The sequence below is a fragment of the Dermochelys coriacea genome, chromosome 13 (assembly GCF_009764565.3).
Source record: "Dermochelys coriacea isolate rDerCor1 chromosome 13, rDerCor1.pri.v4, whole genome shotgun sequence".
NCBI classification, from domain to species: Eukaryota; Metazoa; Chordata; order Testudines; family Dermochelyidae; genus Dermochelys; species Dermochelys coriacea.
Window position 1 is genome coordinate 28,316,694 of NC_050080.1, and position 19,589 is coordinate 28,336,282.

The window sequence follows — 19,589 nt, forward strand, 5'->3', positions numbered from 1 at the left end:
GTAATTCTTCCTCTCTACTCCATGCTGATACAGCCTCAATTGGAATATTGTGTCCAATTCCAGGCACCACATTTCAGGAAAGATGTGGCCAAACTGGAGAAATTCCAGAGAAGAACAAAAAAAATGAATAAAGGACTCAAAAACATAACCTAGAAAAAATTGAGTTTGTTTCGTCCAGAGAAGAGAAGACTTAGGGGGGACGTGATAACAGTTTTCAAGTAATAAAAGGTCATTACAAAAAGGAGAATGAAAATTGTTCTTGTTAACCTCTGCGGATGGGCAAGAAACAACAGGCTTAAATTGCAGCCAGGGCAGTTTAGGTTAGACATTAGGAAAAACTTTCTAATCATCAGGATAGTTAAGCACTGGAGCAAATTGCCTAGGGAGGTTGTGGAATCTTCATCATTGGAGGTTTTTAAGAACATGTTAGACAAACCCCTGTCAGGAATGGTCTAGTTATTATTGAGTTCTGCCTCGAGTGCAGGGACCTGGACTAGATAACCTATTGAGGTCCCTTCCAATCGTACTCTTCTATGAGTCTGTGATTTCTAACCTAAACTAATCAGGGGAATGGCATCCTCATTTTTTCAGGGACAAGTGGGTCATATACACCAACATTCATTGTTTTATTAGATTAAAATGTCAGATCACAAAGGGAGCCAGATGTTCCATTGCCCCACCTCTCATGCTATCATTCAAATCCATGCAAAGTGGCCGTAAAATGCTTCTGTTTTGTTTTGGTAGCAATTCCCCCAAACTTTAACAGGTGTAAATGACAGCACAGGACAGAGGGAATCCAGGCCCCTTTTATGATCCAAATTATAATCTCATAAAATATGGCTCTTCACTGCCAGTAGCACAATCCACAGTTCTCTAACTGCCCGGAAAACCACAATATCAGATGTTGTCTCACTACATGGACTGAAGATGGAAGCAGGTGTGTGGTGGTATCTCTCCCATCATGCTCAAACAAAAAGTAAATACAATCAGAAAAGCAGTCATTTTTTTCTCCAGAATGCTGCCTTTTTCTCCAACAACCTGGTTAATCAAGTGACTGGCCAGTCATTGAATATTTAACTAGCACGTCTTATATGAACTTCATCTTATAAATGATAAATCAAACATCTTTTTAAAAGCCATACCTTTCTAGAGTCCTCGAGCACTTTCATGGGGAGAGATAATTATTTAGTGCACATTGCATGTATAATGAATTTTCAGACATGTTTGTTTGATCTATAGCCTTGGAAATAATTGGTGAACTTGTTAGACTAATGGGATTTTTTTTCCAGAGATCATTGAGCCCTCTTCAGTGAAGAAAGTTACATAAAATTGAAAGTGAATGGGGGGGAAAGGTGGTAATTTGTTGTTTGACAGAGCAGAAATAATTTTAAAACATTTTATTAGATACCATGGTTTTGGGTGTAGTGAACAGTAGGGAGTTTAAGCACATTTTCATAATAAAATGTAAGTCTCAGAGGGATTTAATATCCAGGGTCATTTTGAGGGCCTGATCCAAAGCTCATTGAACTCAACTGAAAGACTCCTTCTCATTGGCTCCAGTGGGCTCTGGATCAAGTCCCAAGTTAGGTTAGTAGTTTGAATCTTGCCCAGGTCAGTGGTGAACCACAAGCTGCTACGATCTGACTTCTGATTGGTGGCCCATGTCAAATGTGTTGGTGGCATCAGTCCAGCTTCTCACAAATATATGTCTACTGGCACTATCTGCAGGGACACAATTGCCTGGGCCACGGCGATTAAATCACCTTCATTGCCCCTAAATATGGTCCCTCAAGTTCAGGACTCAAATACATGAACAGGACACTATATGTGTTGCCTGTACTGCACCTGTTCTGTGCTAATAGAGAAGGCTTAATCTCTGGGAAGGAACATGTCTGGTTGCTCTGGATGGATGAACTATATGTAGTTCAGCCAGAATGTTTGAGCTGTGTGGGGATGGAGCATGCTCAGTTCAGTCAGATCTGTGTGGGGATGGAGCATGCTCAGTACAGTCAGATCTGTGTGGGGATGGAGCATGTTCAGTTTGGTTGCTATTCCACCAACCGAATCACTTATTTTTTCTAGCAATATCTAGCTGTTTCCTTTAGGACTCCCATCCAAATAAAAAAGTGTCCTATGCTTGCTTAGCTTGGAAGATGGGATAAGCACCTAGAAGACTATCTGGAAGGCATTAGCTGAGGGAGAAGGTAGACAGATATGACACATATGTCAGGGAAAGGTGAGGTCTATTTCCTGCCCAGTCTCAGGGAATTTCTCCCTGACAAGATTCTCCAGGCTGAAGGCCTCTTGCTGGAGCATGTCCTATCTGGGGGGGATCATTTAAAAAAAAAATTCTTTAGAGGAAAGGAAAAGGAGTAGATCACAGGGGCCTGTGGAGCAAGATCACAGAGCAAGCAGGTCACAGGGGCCTGTATAGAGACATTATAAAGCGAGCAGGTCACGGCAAGCAGAGCGATATTATAGAGCTAAGATGGGAAGTCTCCCTCACTGGGCCTGCCAGGAGAGGCATCTTTATTCCTCCTTGGTGGTGAATTCAGTGCCAACGAAAGATGCTGCCCTGAGTGGGGCTTCTGGGAGTCCTGCAATGGGGTGTCCATCTGTCTGAGGAATTGGTTGGTCAGTGGAGGGGACTGGCTGTCTTTCCAGCAGGAGCTCTTTGGCTGGCTGGTTGGCACAGGCTGGCTGAGGGGATTGACAGTGCAATACAGAGTAGGTCACTGTTTCAAATCTGACCATTGTCAATAATGTCCCAAAGTTGTAACCACCTCCTGGCTCTTCTGTGGCCTGAGAGACATGAACTGGGATACTGCACCATCTCCAAGCCGGGAGGGCTTGGTATCACAAAACCTGCCTTCCCCTTCCTCACTATTGGAACCAATGGGCAGCCTTGGCCAATCTAGCCCCTTTCACTGGCACCAGAGATGAAGAGGCCAGCAATACCAGCTGCTCCCCCAAGTGCAGTGTACCCAAAGCTGAGCCCCCATTCATTCCCATAGGGTCCCCAGTGCTAGGATGCTGAGTGGTGCCAGCCCAAGCCAGTTCCTGGGTGTCTACCTTGCAGAAGGTTTAATGGGCTGCAGTAGAAGCCAGTCACCAGCTTCCCATGGCTTGCAGGACATTATCACTTTGAACCCACTATTAATGGCTTAAAACTGAGGCCCAGTTGTAGACAGCTCTTTAATGTAGCAGACAGAGGCCATGCCATGATTGGAAGCTGAAGCTGGACAACCTCAGACTAGAAATAAATTGGACGTTTTTAACAGTGAGGGCAATTAACCATTGAAGCAATTTACCTGGGATGTGGTGGATTCTTTAAGTTTTTAAATCAAGGCTGCTTGTCTCTTTCCAAAAAGATGCTCTAAATGCATCAGAAGTTATGGCATTGATGTAGGTATCATGGAATGGATTATCTGTCCTGGTTTATGCAGCAGGTCAGATAGATGATCATTCTGGCCTTACAGTTGATATATCTGTGCATCTATAGGTGGAAGACTCCTTGGGAATGAAGGGTTTGGAGAAAGGCTGCCATTGACCCCAGGAGCTGGGGAAACTGGCATGGCTGGAAGAGGACAGTTGGAGCCATGGTCTAGGACAGAGGAAAGCCAGAAGAGTCAAGACATGAAAACTAACAGTGCATGCAAGAGACAGGATAGAGGAGAGCTGGCAGGCCAGGAATGGAGAGGCAGCAGTGCTCCAGGGTAAGCCAGTCTTATGATTTCAATGTGAGTGATATTATTCAATGGATCAGAACCCAACCAAAGGCTTCCATCAGGAAACATTTCTTCCCAGTGAGGTCTCATAGACCACAGAATAATCTCCACTGTTGCATGCTGGAAGCCCCATCACTGAGCTCTTACTGTAGAGAACAGACCTCCATTGGCCAGGGAGGAAAAGAACAAAGGCAAGATGACCTGGTAGCTTCAATATCTGTGATGCTGTCATGCTAGTGTCTGAGCATGGCCATGTGACTCTCTTAGAAGAGGATGAGGATGGTAAATTGGGAAGATTCTCAGGACCCCGTGGATTGTAAACACAAGACTTTCCCTCATGCTGCCAACAGAACTTACAGACCAGTGAAAGAGATGCAAGGTGCCACCAAGATGACTCAACAGTAGCACTGGCCAAATAGTGAGAAAACTCACTGGCCAATACTTTTGTGACCACAAGCCATGAGTCTGGTTTGCCATTATCAGTGGGGTCTGTTGTTCATTATGCGTGTGAATTTGGACAGCCTCTAGGTCTTCATGAACATCTCCATGAATTTTAGCACAAAAGTCTGAAAACATGAACTGGAAAGTTATTAGCTATTTGTTACACTTGGCATTAAAACATTTCAGACATCCAAGCCAGACACAGGACCCATGCCATGCATGTCAGTTGACTAATGATGAAACCTCAATAACGAATGCCAACTGGTGAATGGCTGGTGCCAACAGTTCACAAACAACCCATAGTCTGGAAATCATTTGTGTAAACTATTCCGTGAATACTTATGAGTAACTAACACAGGTGGAGGAATCAGGGCCAATTCATAAACAATTATCAAATTGAAAAAAAGGCTGAATTCATAAAGAATATTGTTCATGATGAAGAATTCAAGCAGTTCTCCTCAAGCCAGTGTTTTCATGTTGTGATGCTGTGAGTTTGTGTTGGAGGACAGCTGATTAGTCAGCTGGCATAAGTCCGTGTAGATCCACTGACTTCAATGTCAACCTCTTCCATTCCAATGCTGGTGTCAACCACTGATATCAAGGGAGTGATGCTGATTTACACCAGCTCAGGATCTGCTGAACATCTTTGCTAACAGCGCCAGCTTCAGCTGGTGTTGGTTCGCTCACACTTATCTTCTCACCTCTGCAAGTAGGCTGTTGCAGGATACGAAGTCAGACCCCAACGCCAGGAGAATATTGCAGCTGATCGTGGTGTGTTGCCATGCTTTGGACCTGGCTGTCATGCCTGAGAGCGACTTGTTTTCATCCCTTCATTAGAACGTGCCCATTAAAATAGCAAGTCATAAGATATTGTGGATAAAAAAAAGACACTGGAAAATGGAAAATGACTCTGACATGATAGTGCAAGATTGTTCAGGCTAGACTCTCAGGGTAATTAAATACCTGCAACTGGCCCATGCCAGCTGACTTGGACTTGTAGGGCTCGGGATTATGGGACCATTTAATTGTGCTGTAAACACTCATGATTGGGCTGCAGTCTGAGCTCTGGGATCCTCCCATCTCACAGGGTCCTGGAGCCCAGGCTCCAGCCCAAGCCTGAATGTCTACATTGCAATTAAATGGCCCCTTAGCCTGAGCCCCACTAGCCCGAATCAGCTGGCACTGGCCACGTGCAGATATTTAATTGCAGAATAGAAATACCCTCAGAGCTGATGGTATGGCAATCTCCCAGAGGCACCATGTCATAGGATGCTTGTACTCACAGAATAGAAGGGGAGAGTGACTAGGGAATCCATTCATTTCTTTTCTCATTTAAAGAGCAATGCTGTCTTATAATGAGAACTGAGGAGGCAGGCTGCACCGCTCGGCAGACAAACTTACCATGAGTCCAGTTTACCAGGACAGTTTCTGTATGATTTCTGAGAAATATGTCTCTCCATCTTAGGTATTTGTTAGGCACCTAGCCCATGGTATCTAAGGATAGATAGATAGATAGATAGATATAGATATTTGTACTGTGGTAGGATCTCGGAGACCCCGTCATGGACCAAAACCCCATTGTACTAGGTGCTGTGCAAACACAGAACAAAATGGGCTCAAACAGCTTTCAATCTAAGTAATTAGAGAGCGAGAGAGAAACATCTTGGATCTGATTCTCCTTAATTACAATGATATAAAATGTACACCATTGTTGGCCCACTGCCTGGACTGATAGTACAGCCATGTTCTCTGCAACAGCTTGACCCAAATTCTTTGACAAGGCTCCTAAACTCTGGGTCACTTCAGTGCTGCTGGAAGGAGATGCTGCTGCAGCTTCAGATAAATTTTAAAAGTGGAGGGTTTTATTGAATAAAATATGAAAATGCATAATGCAGGTGGTGCAGGATACATTGGGTTATTTAATTTGATATTAAATTCAATTTATTTCACTCTGCCCCAACATTTTTAATTTTTGGTGAGCTGAAGGATATTTTACTGAAAACACATAACTGAGCTGGAGTTTATGGCAATTGGGCAGCATCCAGGCCCACCCAAATCAGAGCAGGGGTGTAGTGCTCCCACAGCGGCCCAGAGAGTCACTCGGGCACCTGCAATCCAGGACAGAGCTATGTCCTCGCCCTTCAGAAAGCTACACTCCGGTAGCTCTGCCTTGCCATTTTCTGAGCCGCCCCATGCGTGTGCCCAGCTTGGCAGGTGAAGTGGTGTGTCTGGGGGCACCAGGACTAGGAAGGGGGCATGGGATCAGAGGAGAAGCCGAGCTAGCAGCTGCTTGGTGGCTGCCCATTGGTCAGGGGCACTCTCCGCATGGCTCATCCCCTGCATGACCAGAGGCAGCGGCGAGGCCGGTCTCTCTGCAGCGCTCCCAGGAGAGGATACACTTTGCTGGGCAACTCCGTACAGAGTCCAGGACAAGTTGCATGCACAGGCATGCCCCTGTTCATTTCCCCACAGCACAGCCAGAGCCAACCCTCCACAGGGGCTGTATGGCCTGCAGGAGACGTGAGCCCCCAGCTGAAGGGCAGCGGCTCATACTCCACAATGAAGCAATGGCTCCCTCTCCTCCCCTGCTGAGGAGTCAGAGCACAGCCATAGGGATCAGCGCTCCCCACCCTGGCCAGGCTGCACAGCCAGCTGGCATGGCCAGTGGATAGCACAGTCTGTCACTGCCCATCCACCCGAAAGTTGGGGCCCACCCAAATTTTCACTCCTAGCTACACCACTGCTGGGCAGGAGGCAGTTGGGACTTTGGAATAAGTTTTTGTAAAGTGATGGGCAGTGAAATAGTTAACAATGTTGCTATTTCATTTGTCATTGTGTTTCAGAATTAATATCCCTTGGACCTGTTGTTTCAGGCTGTCTGCAGACTCAGGTTGAGGGTTCCTTTGCTGCCACAAGGGCTAGAAACTTGATAATGTTAAAATGCAAACTAAGATTCTGTAGGAAATTCTGCAAAGCACACAGCCCCCTTTGTACATTACAATGTTCAGCACATGCAATTTGAATGGGGAGAAAGATGAAGAGCTTCAGATCCATTCCAAAGGCAGAATGTTCACTCCTCAGAAATACGTGTGGTTGGTGGGGTAAAACATCTCCGCTCGAGATAACTGAGCTGTCCCTGGAGAGGAATTATGCTCTTCTTTTCTTTCAATTTGGTGGCAAAATTTTAATAAGCTGCTGCCAGTGGGAATCGATCCCCTTCGGGCACTGCACTAGCTCTGTAATTAAAATGTGTTATGACTTGCTGTGCTATCCTAGAATCATAGGAGAATAGAAATGTAGGGCTGACAGGGACCTTAAGAGGTCATCTAGACCAGCCCCCTGCACTGAGATAGAACCAAGTAAACCTAGACCATCCTGACAGGTGTAACCTGTTCTTAAAAACCTCCAGTGGCAAGATTTTACAACCTCCCTTGGAAGCCTAGTCCAGTTCTTTATTAGTTGAAAAGTTTTTCCTAATGTTTAACCTAAATCTCCCTTGCTGCAGATTAAGTCCCTTACTTCTTGTCCTACCTTCAGTGGACACAGATAACAATTGATCACTGTCCTATTTATAACAACCCTTAACATATTTGAAGACTGTTATCAGGTCCCCTGTCTTCTTTTCTCAAGACTAAGCACGCCCAGTTCTTTTAACCTTTCCTCAGAGGTTTTCTAAATTTTTTATCATTTTTGTTGCTCTCCTCTGGACTCTTTCCAATTTGTCCACATTTTCCTTAACGTATAGTGCCCTAAGCTGGAAACAGTACTGCAGCTGAGCCCATGCCAGCACCAAGTAGAGAGAGACAATTACCTCGCATATCTTACATACAACACTTCTGTTAATACACCTCAGAATATTAGCCTTTTTAGCAACCACTTCCCATTGTTGACTCAAACTCTGTGATCCACTATAACCCCCAGGCCCTTCTCAGCAGTACTACCACCTAGCCAATTATTCCCCATTTGGTAGGTGTGCATTTGATTTTTCCTTCCTAAGTGAAGTACTTTGCACTTATCTTCACTCATCTTGTTGAATTCAGACCAATTCTCCAATTTGTCAAGGTCATTTTGAATTCTACTCCTGTCCTTCAAAGTGTTAGCAACCCCCAACTTAGCATCATCCACAGATTTTACAAGCACCCTCTCCACTCCCTTATCCAAGTCTGTTAACCAGAGTTATTTATACTCTCCTAGTTCATGGGAGATGTTATGAAGCTTTCTCTAAGCACTCCAAGCTCCTGTCACAGGAGATGGCCTTCTCAGGAGAGTCTGATGCCCAGCCTGCCTGTAACAGAGAATGAGCCAACCCAGATCCACCTGGGCATATTTAACTGCCTAGGGAGCTGAAAGGAATCTAATTAAGTAATGAGCACCTGGGCCTAATAAAAGATTTAGGAGTGCTCAGTTAGAAAACAGAGCATGGAGGGGGAAGGAAGCGGGGGGTGCTATGAGTACTCAGGGAGATTGAGGGAGGCAGGAGCTAAGAGCTATGCTCCTAAGGCAAGGAGATTGAGCAGATGCCAAAGCTCCCCAGGGAAGGAGGCCTAGGAGAGACCAGCAACAAGCAAGGGAAAAGATTACAGAGCTTTCCAGTCAACAGAGACGCCTGAGGCCTTATAGCAAATGGAGCTGAGCCGTGAGGGAAGAGCCTTTAAACCATTTGACAAGTGCTCTTTTGGGGAGGCTTTATAACAGGGAGATAAACTGCTGCAAAGCAGAGCATTTGGCTTCTCCTTGACTGGGACCAGTACTGCTTAGCATAGTCGTAAATGATCTGGGAAAAAGAGGTAAACAGTGAGGTGGCAAAGGTTGCAGATGATACAAAATATTTAAGGCCAAAGCTGGCTGCGAAGAGTTACAAAGAGATCTCTCAAACCTGTGTGACTGGGCAACAAAATGGCAGATGAAATTCCCTGTTCATAAATGCACATTACAAAACATAATCCCAACTGTACATTCAAAATGATGGAGTCTAAATTAGCTGCTACCATTTCAGAAAGAGGTCTTGGAGCCATTGTAGCTAGTTCTCTGAAAATATCTGCTCAGTGTGTAGCAGCATTCAAAAAAGCTAACAAAATGTTAGGAACCATTAGGAAAGATATAGGTAATAGGGTAGAAAATATCATAATGCCACTATATGAATCCCTGGTATGCCCACACTTTGAATACTGCCTGCAGTTCTGGTCACCCCATCTCAAAAAAGATGTATAAGAATTGGAAAAAGTTTAGAGAGGGGCAACAAAAGTGATCAGGGGGATGGAATAGCTTCCATCTGAGGAGATTAAAAAGTCTGGGACTGTTCAGGTTGGAAAAGGGACGATTAAAGGGGGGATGTCCTAGAGGTCTATAAAATCATGACTGGTGCGGAGAAAGAGGGTATTCAGGCTCGTTCACCTGCGCATCTACCAATGTGATATATGCCATCATGTGCCAGCAATGCCCCTCTGCCATGTACATTGGCCAAACTGGACAGTCTCTACGTAAAAGAATGAATGGACACAAATCAGACGTCAAGAATTATAACATTCAAAAACCAGTTGGAGAACACTTCAATCTCTCTGGTCACTCGATCACAGACCTAAGAGTGGCTATACTTCAACAAAAAAGCTTCAAAAACAGACTCCAACGAGAGACTGCTGAATTGGAATTAATTTGCAAACTGGATACAATTAACTTAGGCTTGAATAGAGACTGGGAATGGATGAGTCATTACACAAAATAAAACTATTTCCCCATGGTATTTCTCCCCCCCACCCCACCCCCCACTGTTCCTCTGATATTCTTGTTAACTGCTGGAATTAGCCTACCTGCTTGTCACCATGGAAGGTTTTCCTCCTTTCCCCCCCCTGCTGTGGGTGATGGCTTATCTTAAGTGATCACTCTCCTTACAGTGTGTATGATAAACCCATTGTTTCATGTTCTCTGTGTGTGTGTATATAAATCTCTCCTCTGTTTTTTCCACCAAATGCATCCGATGAAGTGAGCTGTAGCTCACGAAAGCTTATGCTCTAATAAATTTGTTAGTCTCTAAGGTGCCACAAGTACTCCTTTTCTTTTTGCGAATACAGACTAACACGGCTGCTACTCTGAAACAAGAACCAGGGATCACACAATGAAATGAATAGGCAGCAGGTCTAAAACAAACAAAAGGAAGTGTTTCTTCACACAACACACCATCAACCTGTGGAACTTGTTGCCAGGGGACGTTGTGAAGCCAAAACTATAAGTTCAAAAAGGAATTAGATAAGTTCTTGGAGGATGGGTCCATCAATGGTTATTAGCCAAGATGGCCAGGGACGCAATCCTATGCTCTGGGTGTCCCTAAATTCTGATGGCCAGAAGCTGGGGCTGGAGGACAGGATGGATCACTCGAGAATTGCCATGTTCTGTTCATTCCCTTTGAAGTATTTGGTAGCAGCTGTTGTCAGAAGACAGGATACTGGGCTAGATGGACCATTGGTCTGACCTAGTATGGCCATTCTTATGTTCTTATGGCTGTTAAATGATGTCATTGTTACCTCATTGAGGGGGAAACTGAGGCAGGCCACAGCAGAACCACACACAGCCACAAGGTGGTGCTTGGGAGGTGACAGTGCCCCTTCTACAACTCTCCAGATGAAATGGGCTGTGGAAGTGCAAAGTGTTGTTGTTATTGGCCAAATCAATTGTTTTTTTTATAGATACCGTCTTCTTTAATGTCTGCCCTGATGTGAAAGCCCCTATAGAGCCTCCTCTGGGCATGTTTCTCAGACACAGCTCTGCTACATCCTCAGTTCGCTGTCAGTAGCTCTGGCAGACAGGGTCTGTGTATCTTCATCATTAGGGACATGGGCACTGGTCGACCTACCAGCCTTCATCTTCCTGGGCTGTCCACCTGCCAATCTGTGTTTGTGGTGCTTATTTCCAACACTTGCAGGAGACACAGCAGCTAATAATAGAACAATGTGACTGTCTGCTGGTTAATGCGAAGCGACTAACAGGATCTTCATCAAAACATACCCCAGCAAGTTTCAGCTAATGTGCTCAGATTGGAGGAGGACTTTAAGTGAGATGGGGAAATAATGAGGCTCCTAGACTGAAACTTTTCAATGTCACCTCCATGCCTTGGGAGGCCGAGTTGCCACATGAACATTACCTGCCTGCTAACAGGGACAGGATAATGAACACTTCAGAGCTGCACTTCTTAAGTAGGCACTGACATAATTTCAGCATAAACCAACTTGGACAGTTCTTAACTGGGCCTTGTAGGTCACATGAGAGAAGGCCCGAGGCACCGCCTCTGCTTATTCCAAGCACCAGTGACCGTATGCAGGCTGCCTCCGGGTAAAATGATACAAAGGAGAGGCTGCATCCCTGCATCTTGTGACAGATGGATTGTCACCAGCTTTGAGGATAAGCTGCAAGCCTCAATTCAGGAACTCAAACGCCCCACAGGTCATGTCCAGAGTTTGGGCTGGGCCCATTGTATAGGAGCCATTTGCAAAATATAATTGCAGTTCCAGACTCAACTACCCTGAAGTTCAGGTGTGGATCCAGGTTCCACCCCATAACTGTAAACACAAAATTGATGCTTATGTGAGTCTTATCCCCTTTGCCAAATCTCTCAGGTCTGGGGCTCCCACAAAGGACATTTTTAATTAGATTGGGCTAGCAGACCTACATAGCAGGTAATTTTATGGTCTGTATTATCCAGGAGCTCAGACTAGGGTATGGACATCCCTTCTCACTTTAAAACCTATGAATCTATGAACCTCTCCTGTTGCCTCCTTGTCTTGGACTAGAGGATGTGAGGCATGAGGGATCAGGGAGGAGATATTGATGTTTGGTTTTGGTACATATTATTGAGCATTAACAGCATGCTCAGTGCTGTTCAAACCCAGAGGAAGATCTGGTCTCCACCTCAAGGATCTGACAGACTAGATGAAATGCAGATTGTTTGGTTACCAGATACTCCTATGATGGATCTGCTAAGCAGGAGACTATGATTTCCATCAACCCCTCTCCCCACTGCACATCCTCTTCCTCCTGGCCAGGGAAGAGAAGAGAACAGAAACTTCATGACAAGACCTTGATCTAGGAAGTGACTTGGGCACTTTTGGGAAACAACTGCATGAGGAGTCAGGAGCTGAAGAGAAGCTGGATGCAGAAAGGAACCTCCAAGAAATGTATGCAGTGCCCTACGTGGATTGGGGAGTGACTGCTGGACAGTATCTTAGAAGTTTGGTGTAACCTAGCACTGAGCAGCTATCATAATTATGCCCCAGAGAAAGGCCCTTATCCTGAAGCTGTGCATCTTCCTTTGAGAGATCAGCAAAGAGAGGCTTTAGAGAAGTGAGTGAGCTGAGAGAGTTGAAGCAAACACACATTACACAGCAACTTCTATGCCTGCCTTTCTGCTTAGTCATAACAGCCTTTCCTGAATGTTTGTAACATGCAGTCGTTTGCCCTGATCACTGGTCCACAAAGCCACCCCACGGTTCAAAGAAATGAACTGTGGATATATGCCTAATCCACTGTGTACTTCATTCAGTTTTGTCTTTCTATAGACCCTGTATCTCATCAGAGCCTGATGTGAAACTAGCAAGCCCAGGACCCGGTGAATGTAAATTTATAAGCCAGTCCAACCTGTGACACTGCACTCCATATTAGAATCATAGAATCATAGAATCATAGAATATCAGGGTTGGAAGGGACCCCAGAAGGTCATCTAGTCCAACCCCCTGCTCAAAGCAGGACCAAGTCCCAGTTAAATCATCCCAGCCAGGGCTTTGTCAAGCCTGACCTTAAAAACCTCTAAGGAAGGAGATTCTACCACCTCCCTAGGTAACACATTCCAGTGTTTCACCACCCTCTTAGTGAAAAAGTTTTTCCTAATATCCAATCTAAACCTCCCCCATTGCAACTTGAGACCATTACTCCTCGTTCTGTCATCTGCTACCATTGAGAACAGTCTAGAGCCATCCTCTTTGAAACCCCCTTTCAGGTAGTTGAAAGCAGCTATCAAATCCCCCCTCATTCTTCTCTTCTGCAGACTAAACAATCCCAGCTCCCTCAGCCTCTCCTCATAAGTCATGTGCTCTAGACCCCTAATCATTTTTGTTGCCCTTCGCTGTACTCTTTCCAATTTATCCACATCCTTCCTGTAGTGTGGGGCCCAAAACTGGACACAGTACTCCAGATGAGGCCTCACCAGTGTCGAATAGAGGGGAACGATCACGTCCCTCGATCTGCTCGCTATGCCCCTACTTATACATCCCAAAATGCCATTGGCCTTCTTGGCAACAAGGGCACACTGCTGACTCATATCCAGCTTCTCGTCCACTGTCACCCCTAGGTCCTTTTCCGCAGAACTGCTGCCGAGCCATTCGGTCCCTAGTCTGTAGCGGTGCATTGGATTCTTCCATCCTAAGTGCAGGACCCTGCATTTATCCTTATTGAACCTCATTAGATTTCTTTTGGCCCAATCCTCCAATTTGTCTAGGTCCTTCTGTATCCTATCCCTCCCCTCCAGCGTATCTACCACTCCTCCCAGTTTAGTATCATCCGCAAATTTGCTGAGAGTGCAATCCACACCATCCTCCAGATCATTTATGAAGATATTGAACAAAACGGGCCCCAGGACCGACCCCTGGGGCACTCCACTTGACACCGGCTGCCAACTAGACATGGAGCCATTGATCACTACCCGTTGAGCCCGACAATCTAGCCAGCTTTCTACCCACCTTATAGTGCATTCATCCAGCCCATACTTCCTTAACTTGCTGACAAGAATGCTGTGGGAGACCGTGTCAAAAGCTTTGCTAAAGTCAAGAAACAATACATCCACTGCTTTCCCTTCATCCACAGAACCAGTAATCTCATCATAAAAGGCGATTAGATTAGTCAGGCATGACCTTCCCTTGGTGAATCCATGCTGACTGTTCCTGATCACTTTCCTCTCCTCTAAGTGCTTCAGGATTGATTCTTTGAGGACCTGCTCCATGATTTTTCCAGGGACTGAGGTGAGGCTGACCGGCCTGTAGTTCCCAGGATCCTCCTTCTTCCCTTTTTTAAAGATGGGCACTACATTAGCCTTTTTCCAGTCATCCGGGACTTCCCCCGTTCGCCACGAGTTTTCAAAGATAATGGCCAAGGGCTCTGCAATCACAGCCGCCAATTCCTTCAGCACTCTCGGATGCAATTCGTCCGGCCCCATGGACTTGTGCACGTCCAGCTTTTCTAAATAGTCCCTAACCACCTCTATCTCTACAGAGGGCTGGCCATCTCTTCCCCGTTTTGTGTTGCCCAGCACAGCAGTCTGGGAGCTGACCTTGTTAGTGAAAACAGAGGCAAAAAAAGCATTGAGTACATTAGCTTTTTCCACATCCTCTGTCACTAGCTTGCCTCCCTCATTCAGTAAGGGGCCCACACTTTCCTTGGCTTTCTTCTTGTTGCCAACATACCTGAAGAAACCCTTCTTGTTACTCTTGACATCTCTTGCTAGCTGCAGCTCCAGGTGCGATTTGGCCCTCCTGATATCTTTCCTACATGCCCGAGCAATATTTTTATACTCTTCCCTGGTCATATGTCCAACCTTCCACTTCTTGTAAGCTTCTTTTTTATGTTTAAGATCCGCTAGGATTTCACCATTAAGCCAAGCTGGTCGCCTGCCATATTTACTATTCTTTCGACTCATCGGGATGGTTTGTCCCTGTAACCTCAACAGGGATTCCTTGAAATACAGCCAGCTCTCCTGGACTCCCTTCCCTTTCATGTTAGTCCCCAGGGGATCCTGGCCATCTGTTCCCTGAGGGAGTCAAAGTCTGCTTTCCTGAAGTCCAGGGTCCGTATCCTGCTGCTTACCTTTCTTCCCTGCGTCAGGATCCTGAACTCAACCAACTCATGGTCACTGCCTCCCAGATTCCCATCCACTTTTGCTTCCCCCACTAATTCTACCCGGTTTGTGAGCAGCAGGTCAAGAAAAGCGCTCCCCCTAGTTGGCTCCCCTAGCACTTGCACCAGGAAATTGTCCCCTACGCTTTCCAAAAACTTCCTGGATTGTCTATGCACCGCTGTATTGCTCTCCCAGCAGATATCAGGAAAATTAAAGTCACCCATGAGAATCAGGGCATGCGATCTAGTAGCTTCCGTGAGTTGCCGGAAGAAAGCCTCATCCACCTCATCCCCCTGGTCCGGTGGTCTATAGCAGACTCCCACCATGACATCACTCTTGTTGCACACACTTCTAAACTTAATCCAGAGACCCTCAGGTTTTTCCACAGTTTCGTACCGGAGCTCTGAGCAGTCATACTGCTCCCTTACATACAGTGCTACTCCCCCACCTTTTCTGCCCTGCCTGTCCTTCCTGAACAGTTTATAACCATCCATGACTGTACTCCAGTCATGTGAGTTATCCCACCAAGTCTCTGTTATTGCAATCACGTCATAATTCCTTGACATCACCAGGACCTCCAGTTCTCCCTGCTTGTTTCCAAGGCTTTGTGCATTTGTATATAAGCACTTGAGATAACCTGTTGATCGCCCCTCATTCCCAGTATGAGGCAGGAGCCCTCCCCTCACAGACCTTCCTGCCTGTGCTTCCTCCCGGTATCCCGCTTTCCCACTTACCTCAGGGCTTTGGTCTCCTTCCCCCGGTGAACCTAGTTTAAAGCCCTCCTCACTAGGTTAGCCAGCCTGCTGGCAAAGATGTTCTTCCCTCTCTTCGTAAGATGGAGCCCGTCTCTGCCCAGCACTCCTCCTTCATGGAACACCATCCCATGGTCAAAGAATCCAAAGCCTTCTCTCCGACACCACCTGCGTAGCCATTCGTTGACCTCCACGATTCGACGGTCCCTACCCAGGCCTTTTCCTTCCACGGGGAGGATGGACGAGAACACCACTTGCGCCTCCAACTCCTTTATCCTTCTTCCCAGAGCCACGTAGTCCGCAGTGATCCGCTCAAGGTCATTCTTGGCAGTATCATTGGTGCCCACGTGGAGAAGCAGGAAGGGGTAGCGATCCGAGGGCTTGATGAGTCTCGGCAGTCTCTCCGTCACATCACGAATCTTAGCCCCTGGCAAGCAGCAGACTTCTCGGTTTTCCCGGTCAGGGCGGCAGATAGATGACTCAGTCCCCCGGAGGAGAGAGTCCCCGACCACCACCACCCGCCTTCTCCTCTTGGGAGTGGTGGTCGTGGAACCCCCAACCTCAGGACATCGCATCTCATGCCTCCCAACCAGCGGAGTCTCCTTCCGCTTTCTCCCCCCAGACATATTCTTCACAATGATATTATTGTGATATGATTATGGCATAATTATGATGCATTTTGTGCAAGACTGGTCATGTGAGGTGTCATTGGAAAAGTTATGATTTGCTGAATATGATTATTCTATTTGTAGGCATGTATCGTTTTTGTATCTAAAATTAGGAATATTGACTATGTAGCTGTATTTCAAATGTGCTTACTCTGGGTGACACCCACAACTAGCCTTTCTGGCACAACAATGAAGAAGCCAGAAAGTACTGATGGCCCATCAGCAAAGACAATGGATCCTGGAAGAACTTAACCGTCCTGTGAAATTTTCAGACAGCCTGTAAGTAATGGTTGCTATGATTCAGCAAGGTATGCAAGGGCATGTGACTAGGCCACATGACTCTGGACTCCATCTTGTGATGTCAGTGTTTTTCCACAAACTGAGTTTGAGACAAAAGGTTCCCACCATATGCTAAAGCTATATAAGGCAGGGAATGACATCATCTGTGGTTCTTCACGCCCCACACAAGAGGACTCCTGGAAAAACCCGAGGAACAAAGACTGAACTGGGGGAAGTGCTGGACCCAGGCTAAAGGGATTTCTAACCTGTGTATGAAACACAGGGGATTCAAAGCTACAAAGCAAGTTTAGTTTGCGCCTTAATCTACAGCCTGCTTGTATCATCATCCAGGGTGAGAGATTATTAATTTAAATCCTATCTTTCTAGTAAATTAAGCTTAGTTTGTGTTTTTGTTTGTTTACTAGGTAATCTGCTTTGATCTGTTTGTCAACACTTAAAAACTAACTTTTGTAGTTAATACATTTATTTTATGTTTTAATCTAAACCAGTACATTTGAAGTGAAGTGCTTGGGAATCTTAGCTCAGGGGACTGTTGCATTTCCTCTCCACATTGAGGAAGGGGCAAATTTTATGAGCTTACACTGTACAATGCAAGATGATATAATTTTGGGTTTATACTCCAGAGGGGGTGCATGCCTGGGGAGCTGGTGGTTATCTTGGCTGTAGCCTCTTTATTGTTGGCTCATACAGTGGCTGGTCAGAGAGCCTGCATGTAACTACAGCTCGGTGTGTCCCTGCCTATGTGAATGCTGGTGGAAGTGTAGGACCAGGAACGGGTCTGCAGCTTGTCACAGCAGCACAGTGAGAAAGGGAGCCCCAGTTGGTGAGTCAGAGGGCCCAGTGGTACCCCAGTTCCAGTTGTCACCCCAGGAGGAACCCATCACACAACCTTCACATCCCATTGAATACGGACAGTGTTGCTTTCTTACAACTGCTTGCATCCTTCACCCCAGGATGTGCGCTGGAGAGGAACTAATCAGCGCAGACTAAGCAAACACACATACACATTTATTACTCTGTGCCTGAGTTCATCAGGGCACATTTGTCAGCAGCAGAGCACTAAGAAGGACTGTGCTAGAAGAAATCTTACAATTCTCTTTCAATCAGTCTGTTGGAGAGATACAAAAGCAAGTAAAGCCTCCAATGGGCTTTAGAGTTTGTCTGTTGTTTCCTAACTATATCAAACCCTGAGATTGGATTGGATGGGTTCAAAAGTTTCTATTGCTTGTTTTTACCTGCCCTGCCTCTTCCTCGTTCACATTGGGAGCACCTGTAATATCACTCTGCTTTGGGGAGGCTCGCTGCTTAATTTGCCTCAACTGATATTCACTCAGATTAGTCACTGTTACCTAACATTGATCAAAAAATGCATCCTCAGTGAAGTCCCATGTGCCTGGATTCCCCACTGTAGTGCCAATGTTCCCATAGATTCTGGATCCTTAGCAGCGTTCCACCACTCCCTACAGGGCTTTAGAATATTTCCACATTCAGAGGTGAATGATATTCACAGGATTCTCAGCCTATGTCCCAGTATATCCAGCAGCTCTCCCTGTGTCTCCTGGAGACATCTGGCATGCAATACAAACACAGCTAATAGCAGTCCATCTCTGATCAAAGCTTTTTGCTTGGGCAGTCCAAAAAGAGGTTCTAGGTCCAGGTCCTCACCTCTACCCCCTTTCAACTCCCATCCAGATCCTGGGATCAACCTCTATTATTCCAGTCTTAGGGATCTCCTGAGAACAGGCTATTTATTATACATGTGTAACCCTGGCAGGGGGTGTCAGCAGTAACACTGGCTGGGTTCAGTATCTAGGGGTTCCTCTTAATATTACAAACCAGAACTGGATTGAACCCTCGCCCAGAAACCTGGAAAAACTAAACAGCGCTCCTGGATGCTTGTAATGGGGCAATACTTCCCAACTCGCAGTCTGTAAAACAAAAGAAAACTTTTATTAAGTGGAGAGGGAACAAAGAATTAATTTGGGGAAACACAGCAGCAATTACTCAAAATTATGCAAACAAGAAGTAAGACTCCGTCCCACCCCACAGTGCCTTGGGCAGTATCTTTGCTTCAGTTTTCCACCTTGCAGCGTGACAGGCCAATGGACGATTGTCCCTTTAATATGCTACTTCCCTTTCCCTCCACTGCACCCCACTCACAGTTTGTTGTCAGTGGTAATTGAAGTCCCATAGTCACGGGGAGCATTCAGGTGGGTTCAGCAAGGACAGGACCAAACGGTTTAACTGTATTGTGACTGGTTGCATAAGCTTTTATCCTGGCTGAAAGAATACAGACTATATCATAAATGCTGGAACTAGGGGTGCAGGGGGTTCTGCCGCATCCCCTGGCTTGAAGTGGTTTCCATCATATGCAGTGTTTACAGTTTGGTTCAATGGCTCTCAGCACCCCCAGTATATAAATTGTTCCAGCACCTCTGGAATACACTATACATTCAAACAGCAACCAGGTCTAATTTCATGCCAGATTTCACAGTTGCTTCCACTTCACAGGGTTTGAAACGGAATAATTTTTCATTTGTTTGAGAATTTTCATGAACTTCTTTTGAGAAAATATGAAAATTTCCCCCCTGCTTTTTCAATTTTTTACTATCTTCCGTTTGCTACTCTGTCACTCTTCAAAACTTTTCAAAATGTGGCAGAATGACAAAGGAAAAATAAAATTCTAACCCTATCACTTCTCACTTTTCAAATCATTACCTACTTTGGAAAACTTAGAGCGGCAGAGTTACAGAGCTAGTCTACACTACAATGGCTGGGCTGGGACAGTTATACCAGTAAGTCTCCTAACGGAGATGCAGTATAGACC

At 45.7% G+C, this 19,589-nt stretch overlaps 1 long non-coding RNA gene across 1 annotated transcript; it reads left to right on the forward strand.

Moving 5' to 3' along the window:
- The first annotated feature begins 493 nt into the window (after window positions 1-493).
- LOC122456455 lies at window positions 494-17,040 on the forward strand. Its single transcript, XR_006275396.1, has 3 exons — window positions 494-537; window positions 2,774-2,775; window positions 16,880-17,040. It is a non-coding gene; the product is annotated as an uncharacterized LOC122456455 (long non-coding RNA).
- Window positions 17,041-19,589: the final 2,549 nt, after the last annotated feature.